Below are 11,964 nucleotides of genomic sequence, written 5' to 3'. Positions count from 1 at the left end.
ACGTTGGAAGTCATGTTTTTTCTGACGTCAACGCAGATACTTTTTTTTGCATGAAACCTATATTATGAAGAATCTCTTCCGTAAGTAATATTCAAGTCAACTGTCATCTTTCTGATGGTTGGTTAACGCTCAATGTCTAACATTTACTTCGTTTTATTGCATTCCGTTGCCGGTGATTTTTTACTGCCTTTATCAACGACAGCGTACACATGACCGTTTCTGAACCGTTCGTGCCAACTGGCAAACAACTGTTTTCTTTGGAGCGTCGTTTTTTATTACATATTTCTAACATGTCCAGGGTCTCTGCACCATTGAATATGTTTTAGCGGAAAATTTGATATGACCTCATTCTTGTGATGTCAATTTCAAGTTTGAAATTAAGAATGCAAAAATCGAGAGCACATACACACATAAATGTCTTCATCAACTGTTAAGCTGTTATGCTGAAATTTCAAAGGAAATGTCAGTATAAGATGTGACCCATGGAAAGGGTCAATAGAAGTGCTGCATGGTTTTTGATGAAGGTGGTATTACTCAGTCACTGTAATCAAGAACTGCAGCACGACCAAAAAAAAATAAAGTTCGCATATACATAACTATAATTTGTCCACCGCTGTTACATGAATGAAAAATGTAAAGCCTGAAAAAAGCTGTGAAAATGAAATAAACGTTTTGGAATGAGAACAATAAAGGAACGCAAAGGTGAGGATAACATGGAGTTGTACGAACCGCCCTTACTAAAAAATGATCATGTGTAGACACATGCATGTAATTTTATGGATTTAAGGGGGTTTTCCTACGTGACTGCTTCCGGAAATCGGTTATTTATTTAATATGTTGGTAGTATACCACATCAATTTCAGGCAGAAATTAAAAATATATACCAGGATACAGCAAACAGAAGAGCACGTGCCATGTTCATGTCCACACAAAACGAAAACTATACACATGCCATTTTTTTACTTGTTGGAAAGCACAATGAAAAGCAAATCGCCTATATTCTCATCAGACGCCGAAATTTTACCACCGTCCCTGATTGTAAAGCCATTCCCTATAAGATTATCGCACCTCAACATCGGCCGTTGATTGCCGTGCTGCAAATTAAGTCATCGATAAAACAGGGTGAGGAACGCATTGGCCCGCCGTGCATTAAATGGTGGCGATTTCCTGAGAAGAAAGAAGAAATGATTTCATTTACGTGATCACCAACCATTACGAATATGGCAGAACCATTTGGTTCCAAATGAAAGATACGACCCACAAAGCGGCCTCTGCTACCCACGGGGTTATCAAGCCAGATAAACGGTACATCAACCGAGATACTTGGCTTTGAAATGATGATGTTGAAATGAAGATCCTCGAAAAGAAACGCCTCTACCACGAATTTCTCGACGATAAAACGCTGGTCAATGGCAATGGCAAAGAATGCCAACCGGGAAGTAAAGAAAGCAGTCGGTGTCACCCGAGCGGGACGTTACAAGAATCTTTACGATAAATTGGACACTGGGGATGGCGAGAGAGATCTGTATCGACTTGCCAAAAGCCGAAACGAACGTACACAGGATATCGAACACTTCCGTTGCGTTAATGACAAGAACGGTAATTTGCTTACCAACCGTCGAACTGTAACGAATAGATAGCGAGAATGCTTCGAATAGATTTAAACTGAAGAATTTGCTCATCCTCCATTTCCACAATCATTGCCGACATTTGGAGCAGTTCCACCTGTTAGCGCAAGTGAAGTCGAAGAGGCAACAAAACGAGTGAAATCGGGGAAAGCCACAGGACCTGACGACATCGCATCTGAACTCTGCAAAACAAAGAGCTGGGACCCAACACTGTGGCCCACTGAATTGTTTAATAGGATTATTCAGAAAGGTAGAGCACCATCTGATTGGCAAGAAAGTACTAGAGCTCCAATATGGAAAAAGAAAGGTAGTCCAGCAGAATGTTCAAATTACCGTCCGAACCGGTTACTTACCCATACCATGAAGGTTTTTGAACGCATTGTTGACAACCGTATTCGAATCGTTGAGATAACCGTGGATCAAGTCGGATTTGTTAAAAACTACGGAACTACTGACGCAATGCACACTGCGCGGTTACTCATGGAGAAACACCGTGAAAAGCATCGCCCTCTTTACATCGCATTTCTGGATTTAGAGAAAACGTTTGACTGTGTGCCTTACGAACTCATTTGGTATGCTCTACGACAACACTTAGTGCCAGAAGAACTCGTGCGCTGTGTTCAATTGCTCTACCACGATCCGAGAAGTAAAATGCGAAATGTGGTGGGTGTATCAAATTCGCTTCGTGTCTCCGTTTGTGTTCATCAAGGAAGAGTTCTCTCACCACTCCTCTTTGTTCTTCTTATGGAAACCGTCTCACGGGACATCCAACGTCCAGCAGCTATATACACTGCTTTATGCGGATGATGTTTTCCTAGCGTCCAATAGCAAAAATGATCTCAAGCAACTTGTCTGGAAATGGAATGATCACCTCATGCAACGGCCTCAGATGGAATCTAAATAAAACTAAGTTTTTGATGACCGATCCTAATCAAACAGACACGCTCACTGTCAGTGGCATTGACCTGCCGAGAACTGAGTGATTTAAATATCTCGGGTTAATGCTATCAGCCCGTGGAGAGGTTATGAAGTAATAAAAAAAACTTGTTTTTCCAATTCGCTAGTGTTAACTTACTTGTTCCCTTCATCAGTGGTGCAAGAGGACTTGTTAGCACTGCAGAAGGGGGCAACTAGTCCCCGAAATATTGGTATTTGCAAGGCCAATAAATTAACACTAGTGAATAGGAAAAACATTTTTTTTCTATTAATTCAAATAATTCAAACGCTAGAAATACCGCGTAATTACACTGAGATGCGTTATGAAATTGCTTCACACAGTAGCGCATCAATGATGGGCTGATGGGCGTATCAATGAACGTCTCAAATCTAAAATTTACCGGAATGTCGTCCGTCCTGTCATTCTTTATGGTGCTGTGTGCTGGCCGGCTATAAAAGACAGTGAACGGGGTCTTGCGGTAATGTAGATGAAGATGTTGTTTTGGACTAGTGGCGTGACACGTTTTGATCACATCCGAAATGAGAATATTTGCGATCGATATGGGGTTGCACCGAACTAGGAAAATTGCGAGAGAGGCCTCTTCGATGGTATGGTCACGTAAATTGCGCGAACGAGAATTAACTTGCCAAGATTGGTCTGAACATCGAAGTTGATGGTAAACGACCAAAAGGCCGGCCGAAACAACGGTGGCATGATATGCAGCAATCCACCTTCTTTTAGAGGAGCCCACTTTGAGCGTAAAAAATAAACACAAACGATTATCAAATTCGTTAATTGAAAATTTTATGTTAATTCAATTCCAATAATAACATATGAAAACATTCTAAAAGAATTAAGGGGGAGCTTGCTTTTGGAAGTCTCAAAAAGCATTTTTTGTATGTTTGATATATATTTGATAGTCGAAAAAGTATCAGTCAGAATATCTCATAATATTTGATTGGCTGCAAATTTGTGGAACGCCCCCTTGCTGGACTTTCTTTGCGGCGTGTGAAATGAAAAAATCGAGTAGAGTTTCCATTACTTCACCCCGGAAGAAATCCAAAATATTCAACTTTTTGAAGGTTCGAAAAGAAAATGTGGTTTGCCGGAAAAAAACTCACTTTGACCAGACGAGAAGCAAAGTAACTTAATTTAGTTCAGAGGAGAATAAACTATAATTCATTCTATAAGGTTAATTCGCTTTTTTCCATTACGCACGCCAATCTTAAAAATGAAAAGCCTAGAAAACAAGCTTCAAAATTTTCGATGAGAAAAAGTGCCATTTTTCGAATACTTACAGTAGTTATCCGCTAATCAACTAGTCCCCATCTATATAGTATTAAGGGTTTAAGAGTTTGAGAATTTCCTTCCTGAACAATGAGTCCTAACAGCTTCCTCTTTCTATTTGTTGCATGTTGATCTGATCGGTAAAAAATTTGCATTGTTTGCCCATTTTCAGATCAAACAATTGCAATTATTTTCCCACCTGAGTGCAGATTTTTTTGGAGTTATGTGCGATACTGAATGACTCATTTGATTTTTGAGTGTGACCCTGTGTGTGCACCTTTTTACAAGTTCATCATTGGACAGGTCTGCATATATTGGACGCCTATGTTTCTTAACTTCTTCATTGATCAATCGAGCAGCATGCTTGCAAGATTTCAATGCATTAGAGCTTGACTCCATTGGCAATACCATTTTAACCTACTATAACTTTTTCAGTAATAGTTGGATATTTTTTTTTGTTTAGAAATTGGGGAGTCATAAGTCCGCATCAATCTAATGTCGGACCGGATCAAATGGAGAGCAACTTGCTCCCACTGTTTATAGTCCATGGACTCTTCTTTTTGGGTTTTAGCACCCAAGATTCAAAAATTAAAAGAGGGACGACGGCTACGGTTTTGCACCAGGGCAGAAGCAACTCATCAAACGCTGCGTAACTTGTGCCCTGGGAGCGGCGTGCTAGAAGCGGAAAAACAGCGGAAGGCACTATTTGCATTGCAAGTGCTAATTATTAATGTCCGGATGGCTCCTTTAAATTACTGCGGTCCGCCGGAATCAGGACCGCTCGATTTTTAAATGAAAACTAAGGGAGTGAATAATTTTAAATTGATCTGCTTTTCCGAGTGAAATAGGTGCAAGATAAGTGCAAGGAATCCTATGTCGATGTGCGCAGGGTTATTTTCAATAAGCATACAATAGTGTTGACTGAAATTTATTGTAGAAATTATTGCTTAAATTGATATGACGAAATGACAAATGACGAAAACATCCATTGCAATAAATGACTCTTAATGAGCCGATAAGCCGACCCCGCTTGTGAATGGGACAAAGGCAGAAGAAGAAGAAGACTGATCGACAAAGTAATAATTTTTTTATTCATTTCCATGGAGGAAGCTTTACTCAGTCTGAGTAAAAAAAGGTTGGATTAACTAAATTCACGACTCAAACTAGGAAAGTGTGAACACTTTCGTTTTCAAGTATGACTATGTTCAGTGGAAAAAATCGAATTTCTCTTTTATTTCCATGGGGACTCTCCCTAAAGTTCAACGTGGAGCAATATAAAACACTGCATGTGTGGGGGTTTACAGTTCCAACGTGTCTCACAAATTTAAATGGCAGTTCTAAGACGTGTGGCCGGGTGACCACTTGATAAATCACCCAAGGCTGTTACGCGCTGATATCCAGTGTTGAAATGGATCATAAAATACCAGCTATGTTATGCCTTGGTGAAGACTAGAAATCGCGTAACTAGAGGAAACTTCCTGGTGGGACAGAAGTCTTGATATGGCCTTTGCAGAAGCGGAAGAGATCAAGTAAGCCAAAAGGAACTACAAGTTGGCTTTATATAACAGTAAGAAGGTCAAATTTCAAAGAACTCTTCGGCAGTTTAGCGACTAATACATCGTACAAGAGAAGCTGCAAAGTAATTCCACCAATGCACTGGTGAATAATGAAACATCATTGTCTGCCTGGGATTCCATTTGTGATCCCTTTAAATTAACGTAGAACGATGTTTTACCCACAGAAATGCTAAAATATATCCATCTAGTGGGTTATGTCATTGATATCGCAGTGATGCTCAGGACTTAATCATGGCTGGAGGCATGCAGCTCAACACCGTTAGAGTACTGTTTGAAGCAGATGTAAATATTGTTGGCATGTTGCCAAAAAAACAGTAATCTTGAATAACTGGAAATAATGTTTGACACCTTGTTGAATTTCTGGGCTCATGACGAATATATAGCATATTTGGAAAACTGATGCCAAATGAAGGAGGTCCTGCGTAGAACAAGTGAAAACTGTCAACCTAGACATGAATTCGAAACTGTTCTATGGCAGCGTGTGGTTCACATTAGGTGTAATTTCAAGCCAGACCTCTATTATCTGTGCAATGTATATTCTTACTCAGCATGTACCACAGTTTCCGAAGCAGTTGTTCTGGTTATTAGCGGCGTTATTCCAATAGATCTTCTCGTATACAAGCGAAAACAGACTTGAAATACCAACTGTGCTACGGAACAAAGCTTCCCTGAGATGGCAGTCAGATAGTCGAGGCAGATGGACTCGGAAAGTACCAATTGAGACCTTTTATTTGATGCACTGCATACCTAAATTTGGTTAAAGCAATATTACCCACTTTTTACTTTATACAAAACATTTCAGAAATGCATATCGTATCACGATTTCGATGGTTCAGTGAGTGACGTTTCTTCTCCAATTAGAAAAGAAATCATTTCGGCCACCAAGGCACCTAAACGGAGTAAAACCGCTGGGCGTGAGGGTCTCTTCGCCGATTTATTCATCCTTGCACTTGCAGTTATTGCAGATCTGAAATCCTGGGAACCTTGAATTTTCCCAGAGAGTGGACGAAGGGGGTGATCGTTATCCAAAAAGGGGCATTCGTTTTTGGTGCGACAATTAGAGAGGTATCTGCGCAGATAAAAGCTAAAATAATCCTGAAACACAACAAAGAACATCACAAAAGCATGATCGATAGAGAACAGGCTGGTTTCCGCTCCAGATTCCTCTGCATGGGTCATTTTGGAACAGTGGGCGGAGTTTCGGACTTGCTTAATCAGCTTCCCATCCACTTCGAGCAATCTTTCAGCATTGTGAACAGGTAGTGTATCTGGCATGCTCTACACATGAAGAGCATTCCGGAGAAAATAATAGCTATTGTCAGAGCGATATATGATGGTGCAGTCACGTGTTGCATCAAAGTAAAATCTTAGAGGAGTTTGATATTCTTTCTTCTTGTCATCGGTGATGTTTTCCATGCTGCTTCCCGCAAACACCACGACTACGCTTGATGACATCTGCTCTGTTTCTCAACCGGATCATGGACGTTGGCCATTTGGTTCTGAATGCGGAAAGAAAGGCAGGTAGAATTGAACTGAAGATAAATACCAACAACAACAACAACAATCATCACACTTTTCCTATCTGCTTGAATGAGCAAATACCAAAGGCATCGATCAATTAATATACCTAAGAAGCGTTTTTTCGGTGACGGCGGCACGGAACTCGATGTTTCGCTCCACATTTAGAACATTAGATCCACTTTGACGGGCTGGTTTAAGATTTGGAAATACAATTATGCCAACACCAAGATCAAGTTGAGAGTGATTCATGCTAATGTTCTTTCTGGGTTGCTATTGAAGAGTAGCACATAAAAAGTGACCCCCACTATTACTTCAGGGCCCCCAACCCTTGTTAGCACCTGACTGATGCGTATTATCAGAGAAGGATTGCATTCCTTACACAATGCAGTGGAATCCACTCTCTCAAAATGGTGGACGGTCGCTCCAAAGGCACTTGGGGCACAGTGGATGGGGAGCGCGAGTGGTGGCGTGTTGTTGTTGCACCTGAGCCGTGAAATATGCTGGAGGATTTGATTTCCAGATCGTTATGGTACACGAGGGAGTAATGTTGCCAGAAATGCCGGATTGATACCCAATTTGTTTTTTTCGCAGGGGGCCATAGAGATATTAGGTGAACATTGCAAAGGGAATCTTTAAGGAATAATATTGTAAACAACATTTCACATATAATTAATGTCAATTTCTTCATCAGACATAAATAAGGCAATACGATAAGATTAGGTTGGGGATGAATTTACTTAAATGGCTGAATAAGGACCGAAGACTGTTTCAAGGCAAGAGCATGTAAAGTGCAGGCACCAACGAACATAAAGAAAGAAAGACAATTGAAATACGAACTGAAATAATTTCAATGGTGTAAACATTTAAGGATGCCCAAAAAGTGGAAAGGCTGGAGTATAAGACCGTTGAAGTATGTTCTATGTGTTTACTTACTTAAATAATAAGGCTGGAACAGGGCCTTCAAGTGTATTAGAGTACATCATACAAGACGCCAACAGTACACAAGAGTACACTATAGGAGCCAATGTGGTCAGCATTGCGCTCGCCCGAGATTTTTACTTTGATTTGACTCAGGTACTCATCTACAATTGAGTCGACTGGTATCCAGTCACGATACAAATCTCTTTGCCACGAGTGAGATTTGAACCACGACCTTCCACAACATAGCTCAGCGCTCTAGTCTCCGGACCATCCGGAAACTCTTATATAACAGCTGGTATTTAACTAAGGACAAGAAGACGCTGGTGGTTGAAATATGATATTAAGAGAGATTAACATGGGAAACCGCATTAGAAAGCTTGTTTTCGCGTATTTTTTTAATCATCATCATCAACAGCGCAACAACCGGTATCCGGTCTAGGCCTGCCTTAATAAGGAACTCCAGATATCCCGGTTTTGCACCAAGGTCCACCAATTCGATATCCTTAAAAGCTATCTGGCGTCCTGACCTACACCATCGCTCCATCTTAGGCAGGATTTGCCTCGTCTTCTTTTTCTACCATAGATATTGCCCTTATAGACTTTCCGGGTAGGATCATCCTCATCCATACGGATTAGGTGACCCGCCCACCGTAACCTATTGAGCCGGATTTTATCCACAACCGGACGGTTATGGTATCGCTCATAGATTGCGTCATTGTGTAAGCTACGGAATCGTCCATCCCCATGTAGGGGGCCAAAAATTCTTCGGAGGATTCTTCTCTCGCACGCGGCCAAGAGTTCGCAATTTGCTAAGAACCCAAGTTTACGAGGAATACATGAGGACTGGCAAGATCATTGTCTTGTACAGTAAGAGCTTTGATCCTATGGTGAGACGTTTCGAGCGGAACAGTCTTTGTAAGCTGAAATACACAACAACCATGCGCGGATTTCATCATTGTAGCTGTTATCGGTTGTGATTTTCGACCCTAGATAGGAGAAATTGTCAACGGTCTCAAAGTTGTATTCTCCTATCCTTATTCTTCTTCGTGTTTGTGTTTGACCAGTGCGGTTTGATGTTGTTGTTTGATTCGTCTTCGGTGCTGACGTTGCAACCATATATTTTGTCTTGCCTTAATTGATGTGCAGCCCAAGATCTCGCGCCGACTGCTCGATCTGGATGAAGGCAGTTTGTACGTCTCGGGTGGTTTTTCCCATGATGTCGATATCGCCAGCATAGGCCAGTAGTTGGGTGGACTTGAAGAGGATCACACTTCTTGCATTTACCTCAGCATCACGGATCACTTTCTCGAGGACCAGGTTATAGAGGACGCATGATATGGCATGCCCTTGTCGTAGACCGTTGTTGATGTCGAATGGTCTTGAGAGTTATCCTGCTGCTTTTATTTGGCCTCGCACATTGGTCAGGGTCGGCCTAGTCAGTCTTATTAATTTCGTCGGGATACCGAATTCCCTCATGGCCGTGTACAGTTTTACCCTGGCTACGCTATCATAGGCGGCTTTTAAGTGGATGGTGCAACGGTTGTCCATATTCCAACAGTTTTTCCATCGTTTGCCGCAGAGAGAAAATCTGATCTTTTGTTGATTTACCTGGAGTGAAGCCTCTTTCGTATGGGCCAATGATGTTGTGGGGCTATGCGGCCTAGCAAGATAGCGGAGAATATCTTATAGATGGTACTCAGCAACGTGATACCTCTATAATTACTGCACTGTGTGATACTTCCTTTTTTATGTATGAGCAGATATTGCCTCGCTGCCAATCGTCAGGCATTGATTCGCTGTCCGATACCTTGAGCACAAGTTGATGAACCACTTGGTGTAATTGGTCGCCTCCATATTTTACCAATTCGGCTGTAATTCCATCGGCTCCTGGCGACTTATGATTTTTCAGCCGATGAATTGCACGGACTGTTTCTCTTAAACTTGGTGGTGGCAGTATTTGTCCGTCATGTTCAGTTGGCGGGACCTCCAACTCGCCGATGTTTTGGTTGTTCAGTAGCTCATCAAAGCACTCAATACATCGCTCCAATATTTCCATTCTGTCGGAAATCAGATTTCCCTCTTTGTCTCGGCAGGATGAGCATCGAGGTGTATAAGGCTTCATCCTGCTGACTTGTTGATAAAACTTGCGCGCCTGTGGCAGTTGCTCCCTGTACTTTTCGAGTTCACAGACCTGTTGGTTCTCTCAGGATTCCTTTTTCCGTCTGTGAAGTCGCTTCTCCGCTCGGTGGAGTTCGTGATAAGTCTCTGCGCGTGCCCGCGTTCTTTGAGAATGCAACATTACTCGATATGCGGCATTCTTCCGTTCTGTTGCTAGCTTTCATTTATCGTCAAACCAGCCGTTCCGACTCCTTTTGCGGCTGGGGCCAAGTATGCTTGTGGCCGTATCAATGATAACGTTTTTCAGGTGATTGTGAAGATCATTTGTTGATGCTTCATCTCCAGGTCCTCTGTTGACTGCAGTTATTGCGGCATCCATTTCCCTTTTATAGGTGTTGCGGAGGATTGTGTTCTGGATGGCTTCAGTGTTCACTCTCACCTGATTATCAGAGGGGATTCTAGGTGGTATTGTTATTCGAGCACGGAGCACCATGCCAACGAGATAGTGATCCGAGTCTATATTGGTCCCCCTATAAGTTCTGACATTCATCAAGGCTGAGAGGTGGTGGCGTTCGATCAACACATGATCAATTTGGTTGAATGTGGTCCCGTCTGGAGAGGCCCATGTATGTTTGTGGACCGCTCTCCGCGCAAACCAGGTACTTCCAACAACCATTTCGTGTGACCCTGCTAATTGAATAATCCGCAGTCCGTTATCATTTGTTTTTTCGTGTAAGCTATGGGAGCCAACGTATCGCCTGAATACGTGCTCCTTCCTTGCTTGACTGTTAAAATCCCCAAGTATGATTTTAATATCATATCTGGGACAGGCTTCGAGGGTTCGTTCTACTGCCTCGTAGAAGGTATCCTTCTCCAACTCTGCAGTCTCCTGTAGGGGCGTGAACGTTAATGAGGCTTATATTTCTAAACTTGCCTCCCAAGCGCAGAGTGCATAGCCGTTCGCTTATGTTTTCAAAGCCGATAACAGCAGGTTTCATTTTGTGGCTGACTAAGAAACCTACTCCGAGCGCATAGTTTACTGGATGACCGCTATAATATATGGTGTAGCGTCTCTTCTCCAGGAAACCGGCTAGCTGCTCATCAGCTTTATCTCTGTACAGGGAGCGCACGTTCCATGAGAAAATGTGCAATTCGTTAATTCGTTGTCGTTGCCGGGTTCGTCGTTGTAAGATCCATCCTTTCCGAGGCTCCTTTCGTGCTCCGTAATATCGGTTTTCCGTGTAAGGCTGTAAGCCCTACCCAACCCCCAACCTGGAGGACCAGTTGGTACGGTTTGTCCCGTTTTTAGGCGCGGGAGACTCGCCTTCATATTTCTCTGTCTGCAGCTTTTCGCTACGAAAGAGCTCCCAGCGATCACCACGTGGAGGTGGAGATAGGGTTTGGTAATAGAGCTGTTGGTGTTAGTTCTGCAGGCATTTCCCAGGTGTTATGCTCAATCGTGGGAACCAATCCACGTTTCGCTCTGGGACCTATACTACCCTTTGACGATTTGTGTTTTGTGTATTTTTTAATGGGTAGAATTAATGCGAATTCAGTTAAATTTAGAGATTATGTTAGTCATATTCGGGGCAACTTTTGAGAATTCTTTTGCACAATTTAAACCAAAAATAGAAAAGTTACGTTATATTAGTCCGTTCAAGGTCGTAACTAGAGTTCGCAACTGCGAGACGTGTAGCGAATTCAATTTTTATTTGAAACCAAAAAAGTTTTAATTTTCCATTCCTTACTTATTTTCTAGAATATGAACCTTAATTAAGCTGAAAATAGTAATCAAAATTAAAAATTTTGCAAGTCTTCAAAAAATATTCCAACTTTCAGCAATTTTTTACACTAATTATACCAAAAACCACACTCTTAAAAATATGATACCATCCCAACTGTTGTTTCACATTCTTAGCAATTTTATAATTAATGGTACCTCCGAATTTCCTAATGCTCGGTTTATTACTTTTTG

Source organism: Hermetia illucens, chromosome 1, assembly GCF_905115235.1.
Source record: "Hermetia illucens chromosome 1, iHerIll2.2.curated.20191125, whole genome shotgun sequence".
In the NCBI taxonomy this organism is placed as follows: Eukaryota; Metazoa; Arthropoda; class Insecta; order Diptera; family Stratiomyidae; genus Hermetia; species Hermetia illucens.
The sequence above is the reverse complement of the archived record's forward strand: the minus strand, read 5'-3'. Positions refer to the sequence as shown.